The 24,899-nt window shown below is 28.2% G+C and overlaps 1 protein-coding gene across 1 annotated transcript in view; it reads right to left on the reverse strand.

Moving 5' to 3' along the window:
* Positions 1–19,953, reverse strand: part of rdo (leucine-rich repeat domain-containing protein reduced ocelli) — a 400,748-nt gene extending 380,795 nt beyond the window's left edge. Inside the window, exon 1 of the mRNA XM_075297349.1 lies at positions 18,086–19,953. The gene's annotated coding sequence lies outside the window, so the exon portion shown is untranslated. The remainder of the gene's footprint in view (positions 1–18,085) is intronic.
* Positions 19,954–24,899: the final 4,946 nt, after the last annotated feature.

Raw genomic sequence — 24,899 nt, forward strand, 5'->3', positions numbered from 1 at the left:
TAAAGGTGGGCTATAGCTTATTAAAGTAAGGGATGTTGGCGCGACAGAGCTTTTATCAAACGCGTTAATGCAAAGTGTCAAAAATATCACAGCATGAGCATATTTTCAAAATTATGTACAAAACTTTTGATTTCCGTTTCCGGTTTCTACCAAAAAGACCACCTCCCCAAATGATAAGGCATCAAACACAACACAAGGCCATATAGACACAATGCCATGAGAGATTTTAAGTTTTTTACATAAAACAAAATTAAATCAAACCTTAAATATAAGGAGTTCATTATGTGCTCATTGTTTTTCGAGGCTATATGGGGGTCACCATCATCATGGCATCTTCATTAAATGAAATCCACCATCACTCTCAGACATATAACAAATTTTTTTATATTTTCCTTTTTTTTGGTAATTTACTCTTTGCCTTGCAACTTTAAGACTTACTGTAACTTTACCAAAAAAAAAAACTATTGGATATAGTTTCGTTGCTTGAGTTATAACCAAAGTTCCCACTCGGGTCAAAAATAATATACTAGGATTTGAAGAACAATTTATCACAAAACTACCAACTACAAATAATTTATTTTGGAATTTTTTATCAAACTTTTATAGAAAATTTTGTCAAAATTGTATTTCTATACGAAATTTTGTCAACATTTTATTTCAATAGAAAATTTTGTCAAAATTTTTATTTATATAGATTTTTTTTTTCAAAATTTTATTTCTAACGAAAGTTTGGTCAAAATTTTATTTCTGTAGAAAATTGTGTCAAAATTGTGTTTCTATAGAAAATGTTGTCAACATTTTATTACTATAGACAATTTTGTCAAAATTTTATTACTACAAAAAATTTTTTCAAATGTTATTTCTATAGAAAATTTTGTCAACATTTTATTTCTACAGAAAATTGTGTCAAAATTTTATTTCTATAGAAAATTTTATCAAAATTTTATATCTATAGAAATTTTGTCAAAATTTTATTTCTATAGCAAAATTTGTCAAAATGATATTTCTATAGAAAATTTTATCAAAATTTTATTTCTAAAGAAAATTTTTTAAAAATTTTATTTCTATAGAAAATTTTGTCAAAATTTTATTTCTATAGAAAATTTTGTCAAAATTTTATTTCTATAGAAAATTTTGTCAAAATTTTATTTCTATAGAAAATTTTGTCAAAATTTTATTTCTATAGAAAAATTTGTCAAAATTTTATTTCTATAGAAAATTTTGTCAAAATTTTATTTCTATAGAAAATTTTGTCAAAATTTTATGCCTATAAAAATTTTTGTAAAAATTTTATTCCTATAGAAAATTGTGTCAAAATTTTATTCCAATAGAAAATTTTGTCAAAATTTTTATTTATATAGATTTTTTTCAAAATTTTATTTCTATAGAAAATTGTGTTTCTATAGAAAATGTTGTCAACATTTTATTACTTTAGAAAATTTTGTCAAAATTTTATTACTACAGAAAATTTTTAAAAATGTTATTTCTATAGAAATTTTTATTTCTTTTATTTCTATAGAAAATGTTGTCAAAATTTTATTTCTATAGAAAAATTTTATTTCTATTGAAAATTTTGTCAAAGATCTAATCTCTATTGAAATTTTTTCAAAATTTTATTTCAATACACAATTTTGTCAAAATTTTACCTCAATACCAAATGTAATCAACATTTTATTTCTATAGAAAATTTTGTCACAGTTTATTTTTTTAGAAAATTTTGTCAAAATTTAATTTCTATCGAAAATTTTGTCAAAATTTTATTTCAATAGCGAATGTAGTCAACATTTTCTTTCTACAAAAATGTTTGTAAAAATTTAATTTCTATTGAAATTTTTGTCAACATCTTATTTCTATAAAAAATGTTGTCAAAGTTTTATTTCTATCGAAAATTTTGTCAAAATTTTATTTCTATCGAAAATTTTGTCAAAATTTTATTTATATAGAAAATTTTACCATTTTTTTCTAGAAATTTTTTGCCAAAATTTTCTTTCTATAGAAAATTGTGTCAAAATTTTACTTCTATAGAAAAATTTTATTTCTATTGAAAATTTTGTCAAAGATTTAATCTCTATAGAAATCTCTATGGAAAATTTTGTCAAAATTTTATTTCTATAGACAATTTTGTCAACATTTTACCTAAATTGAATAATCAACATTTTAGTTCTACAGAAAATTTTGTCAAAATTTTATTTCTAACGAATTTTTTTGTCAAAATTTTCTTTCAATAGAAAATGTTGTGAAAGTTTTATTTTTTAGAAAATTTTGTCAAAATTTTATTTCTAATGAAAATTGTATCACAATTTTATTTATATAGAAAACTTTTTTCTATAGAATTTTTTTGCTAAAATTTTCTTTCTATAGAAAATTTTGTCAAAATTTTGTAAAGAAAGAAAGTTCGGTCAAAATTTTATTTCAAAGAAAGGTTGGTCACAATTTTATTTCTATAGAAAATTGTGTCAAAATTGTGTTTCTATAGAAAATTTTGTCAACGTTTTATTACTATAGAAAATTTTTTCAAAATTTTATTTCTTTAGAAAATTTTGTAAAAATTTTATTTCTATCGAAAATTTTGTCAAAATTTAATTTATAATGAAAATTTTATCAAAATGTTATTTATATAGAAAATTTTACCTTTTTTTTTTCTATAGAAATTTTTTGCCAAAATTTTCTTTCTATCGAAAATTTTGTCAAAACTTTCTTTTAATAGAAATTTTTCTCGAAATTTAATATCGATGGAAAATTTTGTCAAAATTTGTTTCTATAGAATTTTTTGTTAATATTTTTGTCTATAAAAAATTTTGTCAAAATTTTATTACTATAGAAAATTTTGTCAAAATTTTATTTCTGTAGAAAAATTTTATTTCTATCTTAAATTTTGTCAATTATTTAATCTCTATAGAAACTTTTTTTATTTCTATAGAACATTTCGTCAAAATGTTAGTTCTCTAGACAATTTTGTGAAAATTTTACCTAAAACGAAAATGTAATCACCATTTTATTTCTACAGAAAACTTTGTAAAAATTTTATTTCTTACGAATTTTTTTGTAACAAATTTCTTTCAATAGAAAATGTTTTCAAAGTTTTATTTTTTTAGAAAATTTTGTCAAAATTTTATTGCTATCGAAAATTTTGTCAAAATTTAATTTCTAATGAAAATTTTATCAAAATTTTATTTATATAGAAAATTTTAACAATTTTTTTTTCTATAGAAATTTTTTGCAAAAATTTTATTCCTATCGAAAATTTTGTCAAAACTTTCTTTTAATAGAAAGTTTTCTCGAAATTTAATTTCGATAGAAAATTTTGTCAAAATTTATTTCTATAGAAACTTTTGTTAATATTTTTGTCTATACAAAATTTTGTCAAATTTTTATTTCTATCGAAAAGATAAAAAAAGATTTTGTAAAAGATCTTGTCAACATCTTATTTCGATAGAAAATTTTGTCAAAATGTTATTTCTATTGAAAATTTTGTAAATTTTTATTTCTATAGAAAAATTTGTCAAATTTTATTTCTACAGAAAATTTTGTCAAAATTTTATTTCTAACGAAGTTTTTTTTTCCAATTTTTTTTTTCTACAGAAATTTGTTGCCAAAATTTTATTTCTATAGAAAATTTTATCAAAATTGTATTTCTATTGCAAATATTGTCAAAATTTTATTTTTCTAGAAAATTTTTTTAGAAATTCAATTTCGATAGACAATTTTGGCAAAATTTATTTCTAAAGAAACTTATGTTAAGATTTTATTTCTATAGACAATTTAGTCAAAATTTCATTTCTATCGAAAATTTTGTTAAAATTTAATTTCTAATGAAAATTTGATCAAAATTTTATTTATATAAAAAATTTTACCATGTTTTTCTATAGAAATTTTTTGCCAAAATTTTCTTTCTATAGAAAATTTTGTCAAAACTTTCTTTTAAGAGAATTGTTTTTTTTTCGAAATTTAATTTCGATAGAAAATGTTGTCAAAGTTTATTTCTATAGAAACTTTTGTTAATATTTTTGTCTATAAAAAATTTTGTCAAATCTCTATTTCTATAGAAAATTTTCAAATTTCAAAATTTTATTTTATAGAAAATTTTGTTCAAATTTTATTTCTATAGAATATTTTGCTGGTATTTTATTTCCATAAAAAATTTGGCAAAATCTTATTTCTGTAAAAGATTTTGTCAAAATCTTATTTCTATAGAAAATTTTGTCAAAATGTTATTTCTATTGAAAATTTTGTAAAATTTTATTTCTATAGAAAAATTTGTCAAATTTTATTTCTATAGAAAATGTTGTCAAGATTTTATTACTATAGAAAATTTTGTCAAAATTTTATTTCTTATGCATTTTTTTGCCAAAATTTTCTTTGCATTGAAAATTTTGTCAAAACTTTATTTCTATAGAAAATTTTATCAAAAGTTTATTTCCATAGACAATTTTGTCAGAATTTTATTTTCATAGAAAAGTTTGTCACAATTTTATTTCTATAGAAAATTTTATCAAAAGTTTATTTCTATAGAAAATTTTGTCAAAAGTCTATTTCTATAGAAAATTGTGTCAAAATTATATTTCCATAGAAAATTTTTTCAAAAGTTTATTTCCATAGAAAATTTTTCAAAATTATATTTCCATAGAAAATTTTTCCAAAAATTTATTTCCATAGAAAATATTTTCAAAATTTTATTTCCATAGAAAATTTTGTCAAAATTTTATTTCAATAGATAATTTTCTCAAAATTTTATTTCCATAGAAAATTTTCTCAAATTTTATTTCGATAGAAAATTTTGTCAAGATTTTATTCCTATAGAAAATGCAACACCCAGAAGAAGACGACATAGACACATGGTGGCCTTGGCAATGATGCTTAGGGTGATCCCCTAAGTTGAGCTAACTATGTCCGTCAATCCATCAGCCTTTCTGTTAACATATTCTTGTGAACAAAGCCTAGATTGCAATTTTAGACCAATCAACTTCAAATTTGACATAAGTATTTGTTATGGGTCAGAATTGCAGGTTTGTATTTCAAAACTGAGAAAAACTTTATTGAACTGGTTATAAACGTTATATTAATTTTTTAAAAATCACCGAATACCTATCTTGTCCATCTTAAAGAACATAGAACAGCTAAAGTTTTACAAACCCGGTTTTTCGATCACACCAGTTACGAACTTATGTCAAATCGCAAAACACAAATCCTTTACAATATCTTCCTTATATCCTACAATTTATGGAGACTATAGCTAAGAAAGGACCTTACTTTGGAGGGTGAGTTCGTGAATGATTGCTAAACCTTCACCACCAAAAATGGTATAAAAACTATCGACATCATGAAACTCGTTATCATTTTTTTTTTGTTCGTTCTGTGCTCTAGTAACTTGTCTGCATTTTATAGCTGGCTTCTTTTTTGCCTTTTCAGTTGAAAATGGTGGATTATGGAAAAAATTATGACCATAAGGACATGAAGTAGTACACACAAACACACACACACACACACCAAAAGGGAACAAAATAAATTTCTAGGATTTTAAAGAGCATCAGTGTGGTTGGGTATGGAATACAAAAAAAAAAAAACACAAAAAAGGACAAATTTTAAATAGCTTATCAAGTGATCTAGTTTCACAAAATTATCTACGATATTAGTTATCCCTTTAAAGCTCTCTATTAAGGATGATAGTTAAGTTCACATTAACCTGCTTTAATGTCCCACATAAATTCAGAGAATTTAAGGAGTAAACTTTGTTTAAACAAAAACAAAAAATAACACATTTTTCCTTAGTTAAAGTACTGAAAATTCCATGAATTTTATAAATAGACAAGAGATGCTGGTGTTTCCACTTCAATCGCTTTAAGATGAAATTTAGATGGGAAAATTTTCTTGGAATTTGTCAAGGAACCATAAGATGGGAAAAATAAATAAGTTTTGTGAGAACTAAAAAATTTCATTGGAAATATATATGTTTTTGCCTATATTTCATCATAGGAAGAAGATGTTACACGTTTGGCATTACATTTTAAACTTCGATTAAAAAAGTTTGATTTTCATATACACAAAACTAAGAAAATTCAAAGTTCGGTATTTTTGGGAGTTCATACATTTTCCCACCCAAAATTGAATCATCAAACATAAGTGCTGCAGACATCTTAACGTACCATCTAAACAAATTGAGATGTTATTTGCTTTTCATATACTAGAGAAGAATTGATGATTTAAAATTTCCTTTTGACAAAATTTTCTATAAAAATAAAATTTTGACCAAATTTTCTATAGAAATAAAATTTTGACAAAATTTTCTATAGAAATCAAATTTTGACAAAATTTTTTTATAGAAATCAAATTTTGACAAAATTTTTTATAGAAATCAAATTTTGACAATATTTTTTCTGTAGAAATAAAATTTTGACAAAATTTTCATTGAAATAAAATTTTGACAAAATTTCTATAGATGTAAAATTTTGACAAAATTTTCTATAGACATAAAATTTTTACAATATTTTCTATAGAAATAAAATTTTGACAAAATTTTCTATAGAAATAAAATTTTGACAAAATTTTCTATAAAAATGAAATTTTCTACAGAAATAAAATTTTGACAAAAATTTCTATAAAAACAAGTAAGGAAAGTCCACAGTCGGGCGGGGCCGACTATATTCTACCCTGCACCACTTGTAGATCCACATTTCCGATACCATATCAAATCTGTCATATGTGTTAGGTGCTATATATAAACTTTATGTTCCCATATACATATATTTAAATCTGACTCGATCTTATAAGTGCATATCGGGCGATAGATATATATGGGAGCTATATCTAAATCTGAACCGATTTCAACCAATTTCGGCACTCTTTACGACACTATCAATTGCGTTTTTGTGCAAAATTTAAAGTAAATCAGGCTGAAATTCTGGTTTTTGGGCCATATGAGTAGATATCAGGCGAAAGATATATATGGGAGCTATATCTAAAACGTAACCGATTTCTTCCAAAATCAATAGGGTTCTATTCTGAGACAAAACACATACTTGTGCCAAATTGGAAGTCGATTGGACTTAAATTGCGACATAGAGTTTGATTACAAAAATGTGTTCACAGACAGACGGACATGGCTAGATCGACTCAGGGGCTGACCCAAAATCAATATGGTTCTATTCTGACCCAAAATACATAATTGTGCCAAATTTGAAGTCGATTGGACTTAAATTGCGAACTAGAGTTTGATTACAAAAATGTGTTCACAGACAGACGGACATGGCTAGAGGGGGCCGACCCTGAACAAGACTGCCAACGACACCATATGTCTGTCTCGTCTCCTTCTGAGTGTTGCAAACATATGCACTAACTTATAGTACCCTGTTTTATAGATATAAAATTTTGACAAAATTTTTTATTGAAATAAAATGTTGACAAAATTTCTATACAAGTATAATTTTCTACAGAAATAAAATTTTGCAAAATTTTATATAGAAATAGCAGAAATAAAATTTTGAAAAAAAGAATTTATAGAAAAAAAAATTGACAAAATTTCTATAGAAGTAAAATTTTGACAATATTTTCTATAGACGTAAAATTTTGACAAAATTTTCTATGGAAATAAAATGTTGACTAAATTTTCTACAGAAATAAAATTTTGCAAAATTTTATATAGAATTAAAAGAAATAAAATTTTGAAAAAAAAAATTTATAGAAAAAAACAATTGACAAAATTTCTATAGAAGAAAAATTAAAATTTTCTATGGAAATAAAATTAAAATTTTCTATGGAAATAAAATGTTGACAAAATTTTCTATAGAAATAAAGTTTTAACAAAGTTTTCTATAGAAATAAAATTTTGACAATATTTTCTACAGAAATAAAATTTTGATAATATTTTCGATGGAAATACAGTTTTGACAAAATTTTTAATGGAAATAAAATTTTGGCAAGAAATAAAATTTTAACAAAATTTTCTATAGGAATCAAATTTTGACAATATTTTCTATGGAGATATAATTTTGACAAAATTTTCTATAGAAATAAAATTTTAACAAAATTTTCTATAGAAATAAAATTTTGACAAAATTTTCTATAGAAATAAAATTTTGACAAAATTTTCTATAGAAATAAAACTTTGACAAAATTTTCTATAGAAATAAAATTTTGACAAAATTTTCTATAGAATTAAAATTTTGACAATATTTTCTATGGAGATACAATTGTGACAAAATTTTCTATAGAAATAAAATGTTAACAAAATTTTATATAGAAATAAAATTTTGACAAATTTTTCTATAAAAATAAAATTTTGACAAAATTTTCTATAGAAATAAAATTTTGACAAAATTTTCTATAGAAATAAAATTTTGACAAAATTTTCTATAGAAATAAAATTTTGACAAAATTTTCTATAGAAATAAAATTTTGACAAAATTTTCTATAGAAATAAAATTTTGAAAAATTTTCTATAGAAATAAAATTTTGACAAAATTTTCTATAGAAATAAAATTTTGAAAAATTTTCTATAGAAATAAAATTTTGAAAAATTTTGAAAAATTTTTCTTTAGAAATAAAATTAAAAAAAAAAAAAAATTTATAGAAATAAAATTTTGACAAGTTTAGATTTTTAGTTGCTGATTACAATATCTGTGGTTTGTCCCCACCTTACCCTCCTCCAAGTTTTTTTCCATTTTTTTCATAAAATAAATTCAGTTTTTGTTTCTTACACCCAATTCTCATCATTTTAATTTATGTATGCACTCCCACTTGAAAATTATTTTAATTCCATTGGATTGATTTATTTTCCACAAATTGAACTTTTTCCATTAAAACTTCATCGAATGGACTTGATGGGTTTTGTTTTTTTTTTTTCTGTTGTACCACATTAAAATAACCGACATTTGTTGAACAACTTTTAAAACAAATTCCACGAAGCCCTATGACAACAAACAAAATAGCAACTAACCGACCAACCGACCGACAAAACAACCAATCTTCATTCATTCATTGCGATGATGACCCAGAAATATTGACATTCATAAATTCGAGATTAAAAAAATGCAAATGCTTTCAAATGTAACGCAAAAAAAAACAGAAAACCAGAACAGAATCATCAACTGCAACGAACGAATAAGATGGCCAAACAACGATTTTCAATATTATTTGATATCAATGGCTCGATGCAGGGTGATTACCATACTGCGATGCCAATCGATGATAATCTGCATATGGATAACTCAATATTTTGCATATTTATAAAAAAAGGCACAATACACACACCCAAACAACCATCGTTGTATCGATTAATATTGCATTTCATGGGTATCACCGTGATTTTGAAATACTCGCAATATTGATTAAAGTCGGACAATTGCGCAAAGCTATGGAATATATTTGAAAAAGAATTTGGGGTTTTTTTATTTATACAAATGTTTCTTTAACCAAATAAATAATTATTCTGTGGCATTGTTATCGAAAATTCCTTCAATGTTCGTATAAATTACTAGAAAACTATATATGCAAGCAAACAGAATGACTGTTTGGTTTTTGTATGCCCTGTACCACTCTATGGAACAGGATATTAAAAATTAGTGACAGAGTATGAAGCTGACTAATTTTTGTCGACAGCGGTATAGAATCAAATTTAGGATATCCGTATGATAATGAGATTAGTTGTACAATCAGTCTTAAAATCCAATTTATATTCCATTCGTGTCTTCTGAGCTAGATTTTTGAGAATCTTTGAGAAAATTTTCGATAGAAATAAAATTTTAACAAAATTTTTTATACAAAAAAAATTGTGACAAAATGTTTTATAGAAATAAGATTTGGAAAAAATATTCGATAAAAATAAAATTTTGACAAAATTTTCTATAGAAATAAAATTCTTATAAAATTTTCTATAATATCAAATTTAGAGAAAATAAAGATTCGAAAAAACAAAATTTTCTAAAGAAATGTAATTTTGTACAAAATTTTCTATAGAAATAAAATTAAAAAAAAAAATTATAAAAATACATATAAAATTTTTATAATAATAAAACTTTGACAAATTTTCAATAGAAATAAAATTTTGACAATATTTTTATAAAAATAAAACCTTGCAAATTTTCTATAGCAAAATAATTTGACAAAGTTTTCGATAGAAATAAATTTCTGACAAAACTTTTGAAAGAAATAAAATTTTGACAAAACTATCGATAGAAATAAAATTGTGACAAATTTTTTGATAGAGAAAAATTTTGAGAAAATTCTCTGTAGAAATAAAAATTTGCGAAAGTTTTCTATCGAAATAAAATAGAAAATTCCAAAGAAATAAAATGTTAACAAAATGTCTATAGAAATAATATTTATTGTTGGTTTATTCTTCAATCAATTTGTTAGTTTTGATTGCAGCATGCATTGACTAAACTACATGTGTAGCTAACCGATAAAATTAACAAAAAAAAATTATTAAAATTAAATTTTGACAAAATTTCTATAGAAATAAAATTTTCAAAAAATTTTCTACAGAAATAAAATTTTAACAAAATTTTCTTTTTGACAAAATTTTCTACAAAAATAAAATTTTAACAAAATTTTTTATCCAATTAAAATTTTAAGAAAATTTTCGAAAGAAAATAAATGTTGTACAAAATTTTCTATAGAAATAAAATTTTGCTCAATTTTCTATAGAAATAAAATTGTGGCAAAATTTTCCATAAAAATAGAATTTTGACAATATTTTCTATAAAAATTATGTATTGACAAAACTTTCTATAGAAATAAACTGTTGACAAATTTTTCTATAGAAATAAAATTTTAACAACATTTTTATTAAAAATTATAACATTTGGGCAAAATTTTCTATAGAAATAAAATTTTGACATAATTTTTCTATAGAAATAAAATTTTTACAAAATTTTCTATAGGAATAAAATTTTGACAAAAATTTTCTATAGAAATATTTATATTTCGACTTTTGACAACATTTTCTATAGAAATAAAGTTTTGAGAAAAATTATATAGAAAGAAAATTGACAAAATTTTCTACAGAAATAAAATTTTGACAAAACTTTCTATAGAAATAAAATTTTGACAAAATTTACTATAGAAAAAAAATTTGGACAAAATCTTTTATATAAATAAAATTTCGATAAAATTTTCTATAGAAATAAAATTTGGACAAAATTGTCTATAGAAAGAGAATTTTGAGAAAATTTTCAATAGAAATAAAATTTTGACAACATTTTCTACAGAAATAAAATTTGGAAAAAATGTTCTATATAAATAAAATTTCGACAAAATTTTCTATAGAAATAAAGTTTTGAAAAAAGTTCTACAGAAATAAAATTTGACAAAATTTTCTATAGAGATAAAATTTTGACAAATTTTTCTATAGGAATAAAATTTTGACAAAATTTTCTATAGAAATAAAATTTTGACAAAATTTTCTATAGAAATAAAGTTTTGAGAAAAGTTCTATGGAAATCAAATTTGACAAAATTTTCTATAGAAATAAAATTTGCACAAAATTTTTTATATAAATAAAATTTCGACAAAATTTTCTATAGAAATAAAATTTTGACAAACTTTTTTATAGAAAGAAAATTTTGACAAAATTATCTACAGGAATAAAATTTTTTTTATGAATAAAATTTCGACAAAATTTTCTATATAAATAAAATTTGGACAAAATTTTCTATAGAATGAAAATTTTCTCAAAATGTTCATTCTATAGAAAATTCTATAGAAATAAAATTCTGATAAAATTTTCTATAGAAATAAAATTTGGCAAAATTTTCTATAGAAATAAAGTTTTGAGAAAATTTTCTATAGGAATTAAATTTCGACAAAATTTTCTATAGAAATAAATTTGACACAAAATTTTCTGTAGAAATAAAATTCTGGTAAAATTTTCTATAGAAACAACACTTGGACAAAATTTTCTATAGAAATAAAATTCTGATACAATTTTCTATAGGAAAAAAATTTTGAGAAAATTTTCTATAGAAATAAAATTTTGACAAAATTTTCTATAGAAATCAAATTCTGGAAAACTTTTCTATGGAAATAAAATTTTGACAAAATTTTCTATAGAAATAAAATTTAAAGAAAATAAAATTTTGGCAAAACAAAACTTTTTATAGAAATAGGGAGCCACCGTGGTGCAATGGTTTACATGTCCGCTGTGCATACACAAGGTCGTGGGGTCGATTCCGGCTTCGATAGAGCACCAAAAAGTTTTTCGGTGGTGGATTATCCCACCTCAGTAATGCTGGTGATATGTCTGAGTGTTTCAAGGCTTCTCTAAGTGATTTCACTGCAATAAAAAGGAGCTCCCTTGTCATTGAGCTTAACATAGAATCGAGCCGCACTCAACGATAAGGGAGAAGTTCACCACTGTGGTATCACAATGGACTAAGTGAATCTGAAAATATCGTGCTGCCACTATACCTAACCTAACGTAACATATTTGTCGCAACCATGCTATTTTCTAGGAAATTAGTTATTTCGACAACAATTTTATGTTTGGCAGGAAAACAACATTTTTGTGGCAAAAAAGTTGTTTTCTGACCATCCAAAAAAAATTTTTTTTTTGCTTTAGGATGTGATAATATTCCTTCTCTGCATGTAGGGCTGCAAAATAGTTTTTCTTTGTGACGATGAAAGCCACGTCAAACGGTGTATTACCTAGCCAAATTTGACCGATTTGTCTCGGAAGAGACATGAGGTCTAAGCCAAACTTTTATTACGGACTATTTTTCGACAAGTGGTTGCCCGATTTCTCCATCAATTCATTGTCGAAACGGGCCTATACGTCGCGTCTCAGCACAAAAAGCGTCGCCAAAAAAGTAATGAAAATGTTCTTTTTGGATCCGGAAGTGGTGCAAAATTGACGCAGAAGCGATGAATTTAACATGGGCTTGTCATAGGACGGAAGTCCTCCATTTCAACAGCCGTTGCACTGAATTTGCATCACTTCTTTAGGTGTGATCCGAATTCAATGTTTTGGATGTAAATTAAAAAATTCTGTGATATTTTGTAAAATAAATAATTTTTATAATTTTTTATAATTTTTAATGGATTCTAACGCATCTCGGAAACGTTTGACCTCAAATATTTTCAAAAATTCACAATTTTTTCAGATTGGATTTAGCATTTTTTCCGACAAAATTTAAATGATTTGTACCATTTTATGAATTCTTACTCCGTTTTTAACGTATTTGAAACAAAAAAGATAAAATTACCCATTAAAAGTATGAAAAAACCAAGTTATAAAAAATTTAATTAAAAGAACTTCCTGGGTAGTTAAAATAAAGAACATCATTGGGAGTGCATCTTCTGGAAGTGCTTTTAAAGTTGTGCCGTTGGAAGAACTTCCAATTTTTTTTGCTGGGTAGCTCCTATAGAGGTCAAACGTTCCAAACAAGCATTCGAATTTTTTAAAAATCAAAAAAAAAAGATTAAATATTATTTATTTGATAAAATAACACATAATTGTATAATTCACATCCAAAACACTGTATTCGGATCAAAGAGCAAATCTCATCCGAAACGATTGAATTTGGTACCAGATATTAGTATATGAGTTCTAGGTATAAAACGATATTTATGTTGATATTAATACTGCCTTTCTTATCTAACATAGACTCCATATGGACTAACATATAATTTAAGAGACAATGTTAAGAAGGTTTAATACGAGACCTTGTAGATCGTACCATCGGTACCTGTTACCTCAACCCAAGTAATCCGATTGTGGATGACAGCCTTAGTAGAACTTTGTATGCAATCCTTGGTGCGACATTTTGGCCTTGTTTACTTGTAGATTGAAAGTTTTGTTTCTTTGTATATATTCACGAATAGAGTAAATTCCTCCGGTCTTTAGCAATCCTTACTTGTTTTTCACGATTTTCTACCCTTAAATTGTTACATTTTTCTAACATTTATTTGTTTTCACCATCACTTCAACATTCTCACAGGGTCTCTTAATTCAGCTCCATTAATTAATTAATTGGTAGAAAATCATTGGCAATTAAAGTGTCTGAAAACAAGAAAACAGAATGTAATAGCAAAGATACAAAACAAAATAAATTCATTCTGGCCAAAATCATTGACACGTAAAAATGTTGTTCATTACTAGCGCACGAATTACAATCGAAATAAATTTCGATTCTGTCCGAAAAATTGATACAAATTAAACCAATTAAATTGTAATATAGACACTTTAAATATAAAAAAAAACGTGCAAAATATATTCCACATCCCCCACCCCCCTTTTATGTTTTATGATCGTCATTGCAACCCTCTTGAATATTTTCAGTATCATCGTAAATGAGCTCATTTTAAGTGACTGCTTTAAGGCAATAGAAAAAGAGGGAGTTCAAAGGGTAAATTGTAATTTCGTAGCTGTCTGAACAATTTACACACCTTGATGGCGACAGATGGCCTGTGCGAGTTTGTGCTTGTGGTAAATATACAGGATGTGGTGTCTATAGATAAAATGAGATTCTAGATTATGGCATTCCCATGACTACTACTCATCGTTCGTTGGAAAAGCGACAGTGTTAGGAAGATAATTATTTTGATGAATTGCAAGGTGATGTCAAGTTTGTTGTATTTGAGTTTTGTGAGCAACCACATAACAAAAATTTGCACCTGTAATTTTTTAATAGTGAAAAGCAGATTATTATCTGTGTAGAGTAAAGACGACCCTTTGCCATTTTTTTATTGCCTAAAACCTAAAATTTTTAGAGTAAATGTTGTCCTGAGAATTTAAAATGTAACAAAATGGTTGGTATCTTGTAATGAAAGTGAAAGGTGAGATTATGGGTTTTTTGTCAAGCCACCTATGATAATTTCCGCAAGCTAAATCTGGGGGTCCGTTTATATGGGGGCTATATCTAATTATGGACCGATGTGTACCAATTTTTGCATGCTTCTTAGAGATTATATGCTGACACCATGTACCAAATTTAAGCTGGATCGGATGAAATTAGCTTCTCTTACAGTCCCCGCAAGCCAAATTTGGATGTTCCGTTTATATGGGGGCTATACGTAAAAGTGGACCGATATGGCCCATTTGCGATACCATCCGACCTACACCAATAACAACTACTTGTGCCAAGTTTCAAGTCGATAAGAGATTTCGTTCGGAAGTTAGCGTGATTTCAACAGACGGACGGACGGACATGCTTAGATCGACTCAGAATTTCACCACTACCCAGAATATATATACTTTATGGGGTCTTAGAGCAATATTTCGATGTGTTACAAACGGAATGACAAAGTTAATATACCCCTATCCTATGGTGGAGGGTATAAAAATAGGTCACTAAAATCAAAATGTGGAAGTTCTTCTAAAGGCACAACTTTTAAAGCACTTCCAAAAATGTCCTCCCAAAGAAATTCTTTATTTTAGCTGCACAGGAAGTTCATTTGAGTCAATTTTTTTATAATTTGCTTTTTCATATTTTTAATGGAAAATTTAAATTTTTTTGTTCCAAATAGGCTAAAAATAGATTAAGATTTAATAAAATTGTAAAATTTATTTAAATTTTTCTGAAAAAATAATGCTAAAACCATTCTAGAAAAATTGCGAATTTTTGAAAATATTTGATACCAAACGTTCCACAAAAGCGCAAGAATGCATTAAAACTCATTAAACATTTTTAAAAATTATTTGTCAAAATATCACAAAATTTCTTAATTCACATCCAAAACACTGAATTCGCATCACACCTTAAGAAGTGATGCAAATCCAGTGCAACGGCTGTTAAAATGGTGGACATCCGTCCTATGACAAGTCCATGTTAAATTCATCACTTCTGCGCCAATTTAGCACCACTTCCGGATCCAAAAAGAACATTTTCACTACTTTTTTGGCGAAGCCTTTTTTGCTGGGAATTGGTATTAGATGATGGAAACTACAAAAAACTATCAGTTTCATAAAAAATAATTCAGAAAAAAATTTGTAAATTTTGTACACTTCGCAATTTTTACCAAACGTGTCCATCGGGAACTTCGTATGACGTTAGAAACATTTTTTGCAAATTTCTATCAATTTTTTTCTTGCAAAAAGAAGTCTGGCAAAAGCCTGTGCAAAAATAATAAAATTATGTACCGGGTTCCCATTTACGGACAACCCTCTACTTTCAATTTAAGAAAAAAAAAACAACGGACAAAAGGGAACCCTTTCCCCACCTTCGCTCCACTCCGACCTCATATCGGACTATCACGTACCCTATATTAAATTCACAACTTCTCAATGGTCCCTATAAATTCTATCGAATTAAATCGACAAAGTTTATTTCAATTTTCCCCTTCCCCAACCAGATATCGAAAAATTATGTATAAATTTAATCACCCCCTCCCACGTTCCCTGCAAATTTCAAGTAGATCGGATATGTTTACATTTTGCTTTATTGCTTTACAGGGACGTTACTTTCCCCGATACAATATCGACAAACACCGTATTGAATATCACCCCTAACCTTCCCTGAAAATTCTTGAAACTTTTCTTCAAAAGTTTATTTATGTTTATTTATCGCTCGATATATATGTATTAGAAGTTTAGGAAAATTAGAGTAATTTTTACAACTTTTCGACTAAGCAGACTAACAAGGAAAATGTTGGTAATTTGACCATTTTTGACGAAATCAGAAAAACATGTATATGGGAGCTAATCTAGATCTGAAACGATGTCAACCAAGTTTGGCACGAATAGCTACAATGCTAATTCTACTCCCTTTGCAAAATTTCAACTAAATCGGAGTTAAAAATTGGCCTCTGTGGTCATATGAGCTATATCTAAATCTGAACCGAGTTGGCTGATATTTTGCAAGTTGTTCGAGACTCATAAAATATTCGGATGTACGGAATTTAAGAAAGATACACGCCAATTATGACCAGATCGGTGAAAAATATATATGGCAGCTATATCTAAATCTGAACCAATTTTTTCCAAAATCAATAGGGATCGTCTTTGAGTCGAAACAGGACCCTGTACCAAATTTTAGGACAATCGGATTAAAACTGCGAGCTGTACTCTGCACACAAAAATACACCAACAGACAGACAGACGGACATCGCAAAATCGACTCAGAATTTAATTCTAAGCCGATCCGTATACTAAAAGGTTGGTCTATGATTACTCCTTCTTGGCGTTACATACAAATGCACAAACTTATTATACCCTGTACCACAGTAGTGGTGAAGGGTATAAAAAGAAAATTATGTCTTGAATTTATTGCTTATAGCGTAACCCAGCCCGCTTCACTGCGCCTTCCGAAGCATATTTGTAGGAACATTTTGCGTTAACTTAACATAAAGTAGCGGATCTTTGTCTAGATGCCAACCCCCAACCCCCATACCCCAACCTTCAATGAAAATTTCAAGCAAATCGGTCAACTTTGGTCCAATTTTCAAAAAGTCCAACAAAAGGGAGGTCCCCCTCCGCGACCAGGTGTCAAAAAATGAGGTACCCTGTTTTCACCACATGAACGCCCCTTTCGATCTCTGAAAGTTTCAAGTAAATCGGTTCAGCCGTTTCGGAGCCAACTCGGAACATACAAACAAACAAACAAATAAACAAACATCGATTGAAACCATATTTGTACCTATAAACGAAAAATCAAGTAGTCCGATTTGTTTAAAAGAATTCAAATCTTTTCGAATTTGTTTTCAGCACGAGGGATACAGTTGACTAAGTTAACGCAAAATGTTCCTCCAAATACGCTTCGGAAGGCGCAGCGAAGCGGGCCGGGTTACGCTAGTTTTATATATATAGATATAACATAGTTTATTTAAAAAATTCTGAAATTTATCCTACATTTTTCTTCCTGATGGATTAACGTTTTCTTTTTTTTTTTTGAGTGTATAATGGTGAGTACAATAAAATTAAATTTTATATCGTAAACACATAAAATTATTTCCACATTTAATTTTGACACATTATATCATGGTGTTATCTTGACATATTCTTCAAGGTAATAACATTGAAAATGTATGGTAAAGATATTAAATTTAATTACATTCTCCATGATGAAGAAACAAATGGAAACAAATATTTTGCTTAACAAACTTAGGATATAAATATAAAAATTATATATAAATTTTGCTACTTTTGCAAACTTACCTTTGTTTTAAATGTTGCCCATAAATTTTGTAAGGGGAAAACAAATACGGCAAACACACACACACACTCTGGCGACAAGGACGATAATGAATTAAAAGTTATTTCTTTTTTTTTGTGTTTGGTTTTGGTTTATGGAATCAATGCCTTAGAACACCTTCACTTTATTTAATGGCAGTAAAAACTTTTCCAAATAAATTAGAATTTTATTTTAATTTTTTGTTTTTGTAGATTGGGATGAAGTACTTTTATTTACAATTACAAAAGATAATGTAGTTGTTGAAGAAATAAAATTTCAAATGGCCCACGCATCATATCATTAATAACACATTTAGTGATGTTATAGGATTGTTTTATTTATTTATTTATTTATTTATATATTTATTTTTGTTTTGTTTTTTTTTTTATTCTGTGGAGTGTAGGTACTTTACCCCATAAATAATTAATTATTGTTGATAAGAAACTTTTTTTGTTTTTGTTTGGAAGGAAGTTATTTTGTTCGAGGTAAATTACTTTAATGGGCTTTCACTTTGAATGATAACAAACACAGAAGCCTCCCGCTGTTTATATGTAATGCCGATATGGTATTCTCACGAATACTTCAGTTAACTCAAAATATAAATACGCACAAGGACATTGGCACAAAACAAAATAAAAAGCACCGAGCACAAATGAACATTACATTCCATTACTCAAAGACTTCCAAGCTCTATAGAAAATTTGGCAGATTCGAATATGTGAAAATGACACACAGAAAAAATATATATAGAGACAAAAGCCCGGTACCATTTATCGTGGTCTCACACACACACACAAACGCACATACACACTGACACATACGAATTTCCTAAGGCAATGGGGAATTACATATATTTAGAACACCCTCACTTTCACTGTTGTCAAATGACAGACAAATGTCGGTTTAATGTCGAACAGTTGGTATTCTATAGGGTTAATGAACAAATCACACGAGACTTTGGAGGATGAACATTATTGTGATCATTTACATTAATGTATATAGTATATAAGGATTTGTTTTCTGTTGTTGTTGTTATTATTATTTTCATTAAAGCCAGAGATTACATACATTTACACTTCAATAGGTTTTTATGTGTATGTGTGTTTATTTTTTATATTTGTAAAAGCTAGGAAGTCTATATCGGTCTGTTAGACCTCCCGAATACAAGTGGCAGTAATAATTTATCAAATGTTTCCGTTTCCTGTTGATAAATTCCGTTTTACGCAACACACGCATTTACACCAACACTAAGACATTAGCAATCATATACCCGGGCTGTTGTCCTTTACATCGAAACACCACCACAAAATCTATGTAAGTCTCAACAGTATTCCCTATAGCAGTATCAGCATCATCATCATCATTGGTATCATCATTATCACACCGATATCTGAGAAATAGATTGAACTTCGGTTTTTTATCTTTTTTTTATTTTTGCTTACATCAAATGCGATTTGTGTACCTTGGTGTTCGTGAGCATCCGTGTAGTTGTAGGTCAGTATTACAAACAACCACAAGTAACAATGGCCTCAAGTTAAAAAGAAATCCCGAATGAATGCAGGATTGCCACACGAAGTTCAAAGAGGAAAATTTAATTCATAAACAGCGATGTAGTTTTAGTTTCTTCCAAACCAAAAAAAATCTAAAATTCTTTCGAGATTATATTTTTCATAAAGTATTTTTTTTTTATATTTAAAATTTGAATTTTTTATTTCTTTAATTTATTTGTAATTTATTGTTTTTTTTTTCTCTCCTCAAATACACTATTTTTCAAAACTTTCGACTATCATATCAACTTTAAAATCCACAACGAAAACGTTATCCCGACGTCCCGTTAAAAACGAATATACGAACGTTGCGTTACGCTTTCAATTGAATACTGAATTCGCATATTCAGGCGAAGCTGTTGATAAATGTCCATAAGAAAAATTTAGCCCTAAACAAAAAAAAGACGACAAAAGCTTAACAGCATAACATGGTCGTCTTTACTATAAGGCGAATACTCCATCTAACATATACGATTCAAACAGACATCGTAAGCCTAAAGAGAACCCAAGCATGCATAAAGGCTGGTATGTTTATACGCTCTCAATGTTAATTAACATACAGAACTCTTATGAAGTCCCCACATAGCATTCTGCTAATATCCGTTTTCGCCGCTTTATTTTATTATTAACATTAATGTTATGTTTACATAGCTCCATGTTTATGAGAGAAGTTTGAAATGTTCGACACTTCAAACATGTTGTTAACAGTAGTTTACAAAACATATTGACATAAAATTAAGTTCATACAAATTAAGTTTGATTGTGTGGTTGAGTAGCTGATTTTAATGTTAACGGATATGTTATTGCGATTTACATGGCTAATGTAAGTTAGTTAAGGGAATATGGTTAATTTCACCTAACATCAAAAGAAAATGTAGGTTTATTTTAGAGAATTTGAACTTAAGTATTTTATTAAAAACCCTTTGTTTTAAATACCAAATTTATTTTATATTTATTTTCATAATTTATAATGATTGTAAATCTTGTAATAAATAATTAAAATATGTTTTAAAAGTTGCACTTGAAAATGATTAAAATGTCTTTGGCTATACACAAAATTCAAGACTGGCACGATTTAAATAAAATTTAAATTATATGCCTCATTTGCATTTCATTGTATTTATTTATACTCTCCATTAAAGAATGGGGGTTATGTAGCACATGGAATAATTGGACTCCGACGCCATAATGGAAAGATGAGAACTATAGGAAAATTATAAAAAAAACCCGTGTGTACGGCCGTAAGTTCGGCCAGGCCGAAGCTTATGTACCCTCCATCATGGATTGCGTAGAAACTTCATCTAAACACTGCCATCCACAATCGAATTACTTAAGTTGCGGTAACGCTTGCCGATGGCAAGGTATCTTAAAACCTCCTAACACCATCTTCTAAATTGTATGTAAGTCCATACGTGGTATATATTTAATCAAAAAAGATCGATCCAATACGTATATAATTCAGTTTGACAAAGTAGACATAAAATTTTGACAAAATTATCTACAGAAATAAAATTTTAACTAAATTTTCTATAGAAATAAAATTTTCACAAAATTTTCTATAGAAATAAAAATTTTGACAAAATTTTCTATAGAAAGAAATTTTTGACAAAAATTTCCACAGAAATAAAATTTTAACAAAATTTTCTATAGAAATAAACTTTTGACAAAATTTTCTATAGAAATAAAATCTTGGTAGATTATGTTTGGCTCGAGTGGCAACCATGATTATGAATCGAATAAAATTTTAACAAAATTTTCTATAGAAATAAAATTTTGACAAAATTTTCTATAAAAATAAAATTTTGACAATGATGAAAATTTTATTATGAACCGCATAAAATTTTAACAAAATTTTCTCTAGAAATAACATTTTGACAAAATTTTCTATAGAAATAAAATTGTGACAATTTGAACCGGGTCGGGTGAATTTTGCTCCTCCAAGAGAATCCGGAGGTCAAATCTGGAGAATGTTTTATATGGGGGCAATATATAATTATGGACCGATATAGACCAATACTGGCACGGTTGTTAAAGATCATATACTAACACCATGTTCCAAATTACAACCGGATTGGATGAAATTTGCTTCTCTTGGAGACTTCGAAAGCCAAATCTGGGGATCGGTTTATATGGGGGCTATATATAATTATGAACCGATGTGGACCAATTTTTGCACGGTTGTTAGAGACCATATACCAATACTATGTACCAAATTTCAGCCGGATCGGATGCAATTTGCTCCTCTTTGAGGCTTCGCAAGCCAAATCTGGAGATCGGTTCATATGGGGTCTATATATAATAATGGACCGATGTGGACCAATTTTTGCATGATTGTTAGAGAATATATACCAACACCATGTACCAAATTTCAGCCGGATCGGATGAATTATGCTTCTCTTAGGGGCTCCACAAGCCAAATCTGGGGATCGGTTTATATGGGGGCTATATATAATTAAGGACCGATATGGACCAATTTTTGCATGGTTGTTAGAGACCATATACCAACATCATGTACCAAATTTCAGCCGGATCGGATGAAATTTTCTTCTCTTTGAGGCTCCGCAAGCCAAATCTGGGGATCGGTTTATATGGGGGCTATATATAATTATAGACCGATGTGAACCAATTTTTGCATGGTTGTTAGAGACCATATACCAACACCATGTACCTAATTTCAGCCGGATCGGATGAAATTTGCTTCTCTTTTAGGCTCCGCAAGCCAAATCTGGGGATCGGTTTATATGGGGGCTATATATAATTATGGACCGATGTGGACCAATTTTTGCATGGTTGTTAGAGACCATGTACCAACACCATATACCAAATTTCAGCCGGATCGGATGAAATATGCTTCTGTTAGAGGCTCCACAAGCCAAATCTGAGGGACCCTTTATATGGGGGCTATACGTAAAAGTGGACCGATATGGCCAATTTTCAATACCATCCGACCTACATCGATAACAACTACTTGTGCCATGTTTCAAGTCGATAGCTTGTTTCGTTCGGAAGTTAGCGTGATTTCAACAGACGGTCGGACGGACGGACGGACATGCTTAGATCGACTCAGAATTTCACCACGACCCAGAATATATACTTTATGGGGTCTTAGAGCAATATTTCGATGTGTTACAAACGGAATGACAAAGTTAATATACCCCCATCCTATGATGGAGGGTATAAAAACACGCACACACACATTAAATTAAAATTAATAAACATTGAATCGATAAATTAAATAAAATTTAATGATTATTTCATGCAAATGTTGACAGCGATTGAGCATCAAATGATCCATCCGCTTAGTCAAGTTTTGGCATACTCCTTGCAACATTGCACCCGGCATCTCGAATAAATGTAATAAATTTAATGTCAAATGAAGTAGGCTTGTGTATAGAGACATGAACTTTAATAAATCTAAAGTTATTTGAGGACCATAAAGAGGTGTGCCAAAAATGGTGAGTATCGGTTCATGTTTTGGTATATCCCCCATATTGACCGATTTCACGATTTTATTTCTTGGGCTTCTAGAGTCCGTAATTTTTATCCGATTTACCTGAAATTGGTAATCTAGAGGTATTTTAGGACCATAAAGAGGTGTGCCGAAAATGGGGTGTATCGGTCCATGTTTTGATATAGTCCTCTTGGGCTACTATAATCCGTAGTTTTAATCCAATTTACCTGAAATTGGAAATCTAGAGGTACTCTAGGACCCTAAAGACATGTACCGAAAATGGTGAGTACCGGTCCATGTTTTGATAAAGCCACCATATAGACCGGTCTCCCGATTTTACTTCTTGGTCTTCTAGAATCCGTATTTATTACCCAATTTGCCTCAAATCGGAAATCTGGAGGTATTCTAGGACCTTAAAGAGGTGTGTCGAAAATGGTTAGCAACGGTCCATGTTTTGATATAGTCCTCATATAGACCGATCTCCCGATTTTACTTCTTGGGATTCTAGAATCCGTAGTTTTTACCCAATTTGCTGAAATTGGTAATCTAGATGTATTTTAGGACCATAAAAAGGTTTGCCAAAAATGGTGACTATCGGTCCGTGTTTTGGTACAGCCACCATATAGACCGATCTCCCGATTTTACTTCATGGACTTCTAGAGTCCGTAATTTTTATCCGATTTGCCTGAAATTGAAAATTTAGAGGTATTTTCAATCCATAAAGAGTTATGTCGAAAACGGTGAGTATCGGTCCATGTCATGGTAAAGCCCCCATATAGACCGATCTCCCGATTTTACTTCTTGGGCTTATAGAAACCGTAGTTTTTATCCAATTTATCTCAAATTTATTTTAGAACCATAAAAAGGTGTGCCGGAAATGGTGAGTATCGGTCCATGTTTCAATTTAGACCCCTTAGGTTAGGTTATGTGGCAGCCCGATGTATCAGGCTCACTTAGACTATTCAGTCCATTGTGATACCACAGTGGGATAATCCACCGCTGAAAAACTTTTTGGTGTTCGGTCGTATTATAGACCGATCTACCGATTTTACTTCTTGGACATATAGAAACCGTAGTTTTTATCCAATTTGCCTTAAATTGGAAATCTAGAGGTATTTTAGGACCATAAAGAGGCGCGTCGAAAATTATGAGTATCGGTCAATGTTTTGGTATAGTCCGATCTCCCGATTTTACTTTTTGGGCTTGTAGAGACCGTAGTTTTTATCCGATTTGCTTGAAATTGTAAATATACTGGAATTTTAGACTCGAAAAAAAACCTGTATCGTATTTAGTTTTTTTTTTTCGATCCATTTGGGAAAGGGTCCATATAGACTGATCATGAAAATTACTTGAAACTGAGTAAAAAAATTTCCAGATTTTACTTCTCGTAATCATTTAAATAGTGGATGTGAAAATCTACAGATTTTAGATTTCAAATCAATGCGTTATTTCATCATTTTCTTGCACACTTACAAGAGATGTTAATGATTCCTCTAAAACTTCTACAAAATTGGTTCTTATAAATCCAGAATCTGATATAGTCTTCATAGATAAAATCCTTAAATTTATCTTCGGGAAGTTTACTGTTTGAACTGCTCTGCTTGGGAGAATATCTCCCCCCGAAATTGCAAAGAAAACTAAAATATTTGATTCATAGTGGTGGGCATTTAAGATTCAGCCCGGCCGAACTTACTGCTGTATATACTTGTTTATGATATATTTTTTTCGTAATTTGCAAAACCTTCTCAAAAGAAATTCCAAACCAGTGTTACCGTTGTGCGAGTTTAGTCGCATTTTGCA

The sequence above is a fragment of the Haematobia irritans genome, chromosome 2 (assembly GCF_050003625.1).
Source record: "Haematobia irritans isolate KBUSLIRL chromosome 2, ASM5000362v1, whole genome shotgun sequence".
Taxonomy (NCBI): domain Eukaryota; kingdom Metazoa; phylum Arthropoda; class Insecta; order Diptera; family Muscidae; genus Haematobia; species Haematobia irritans.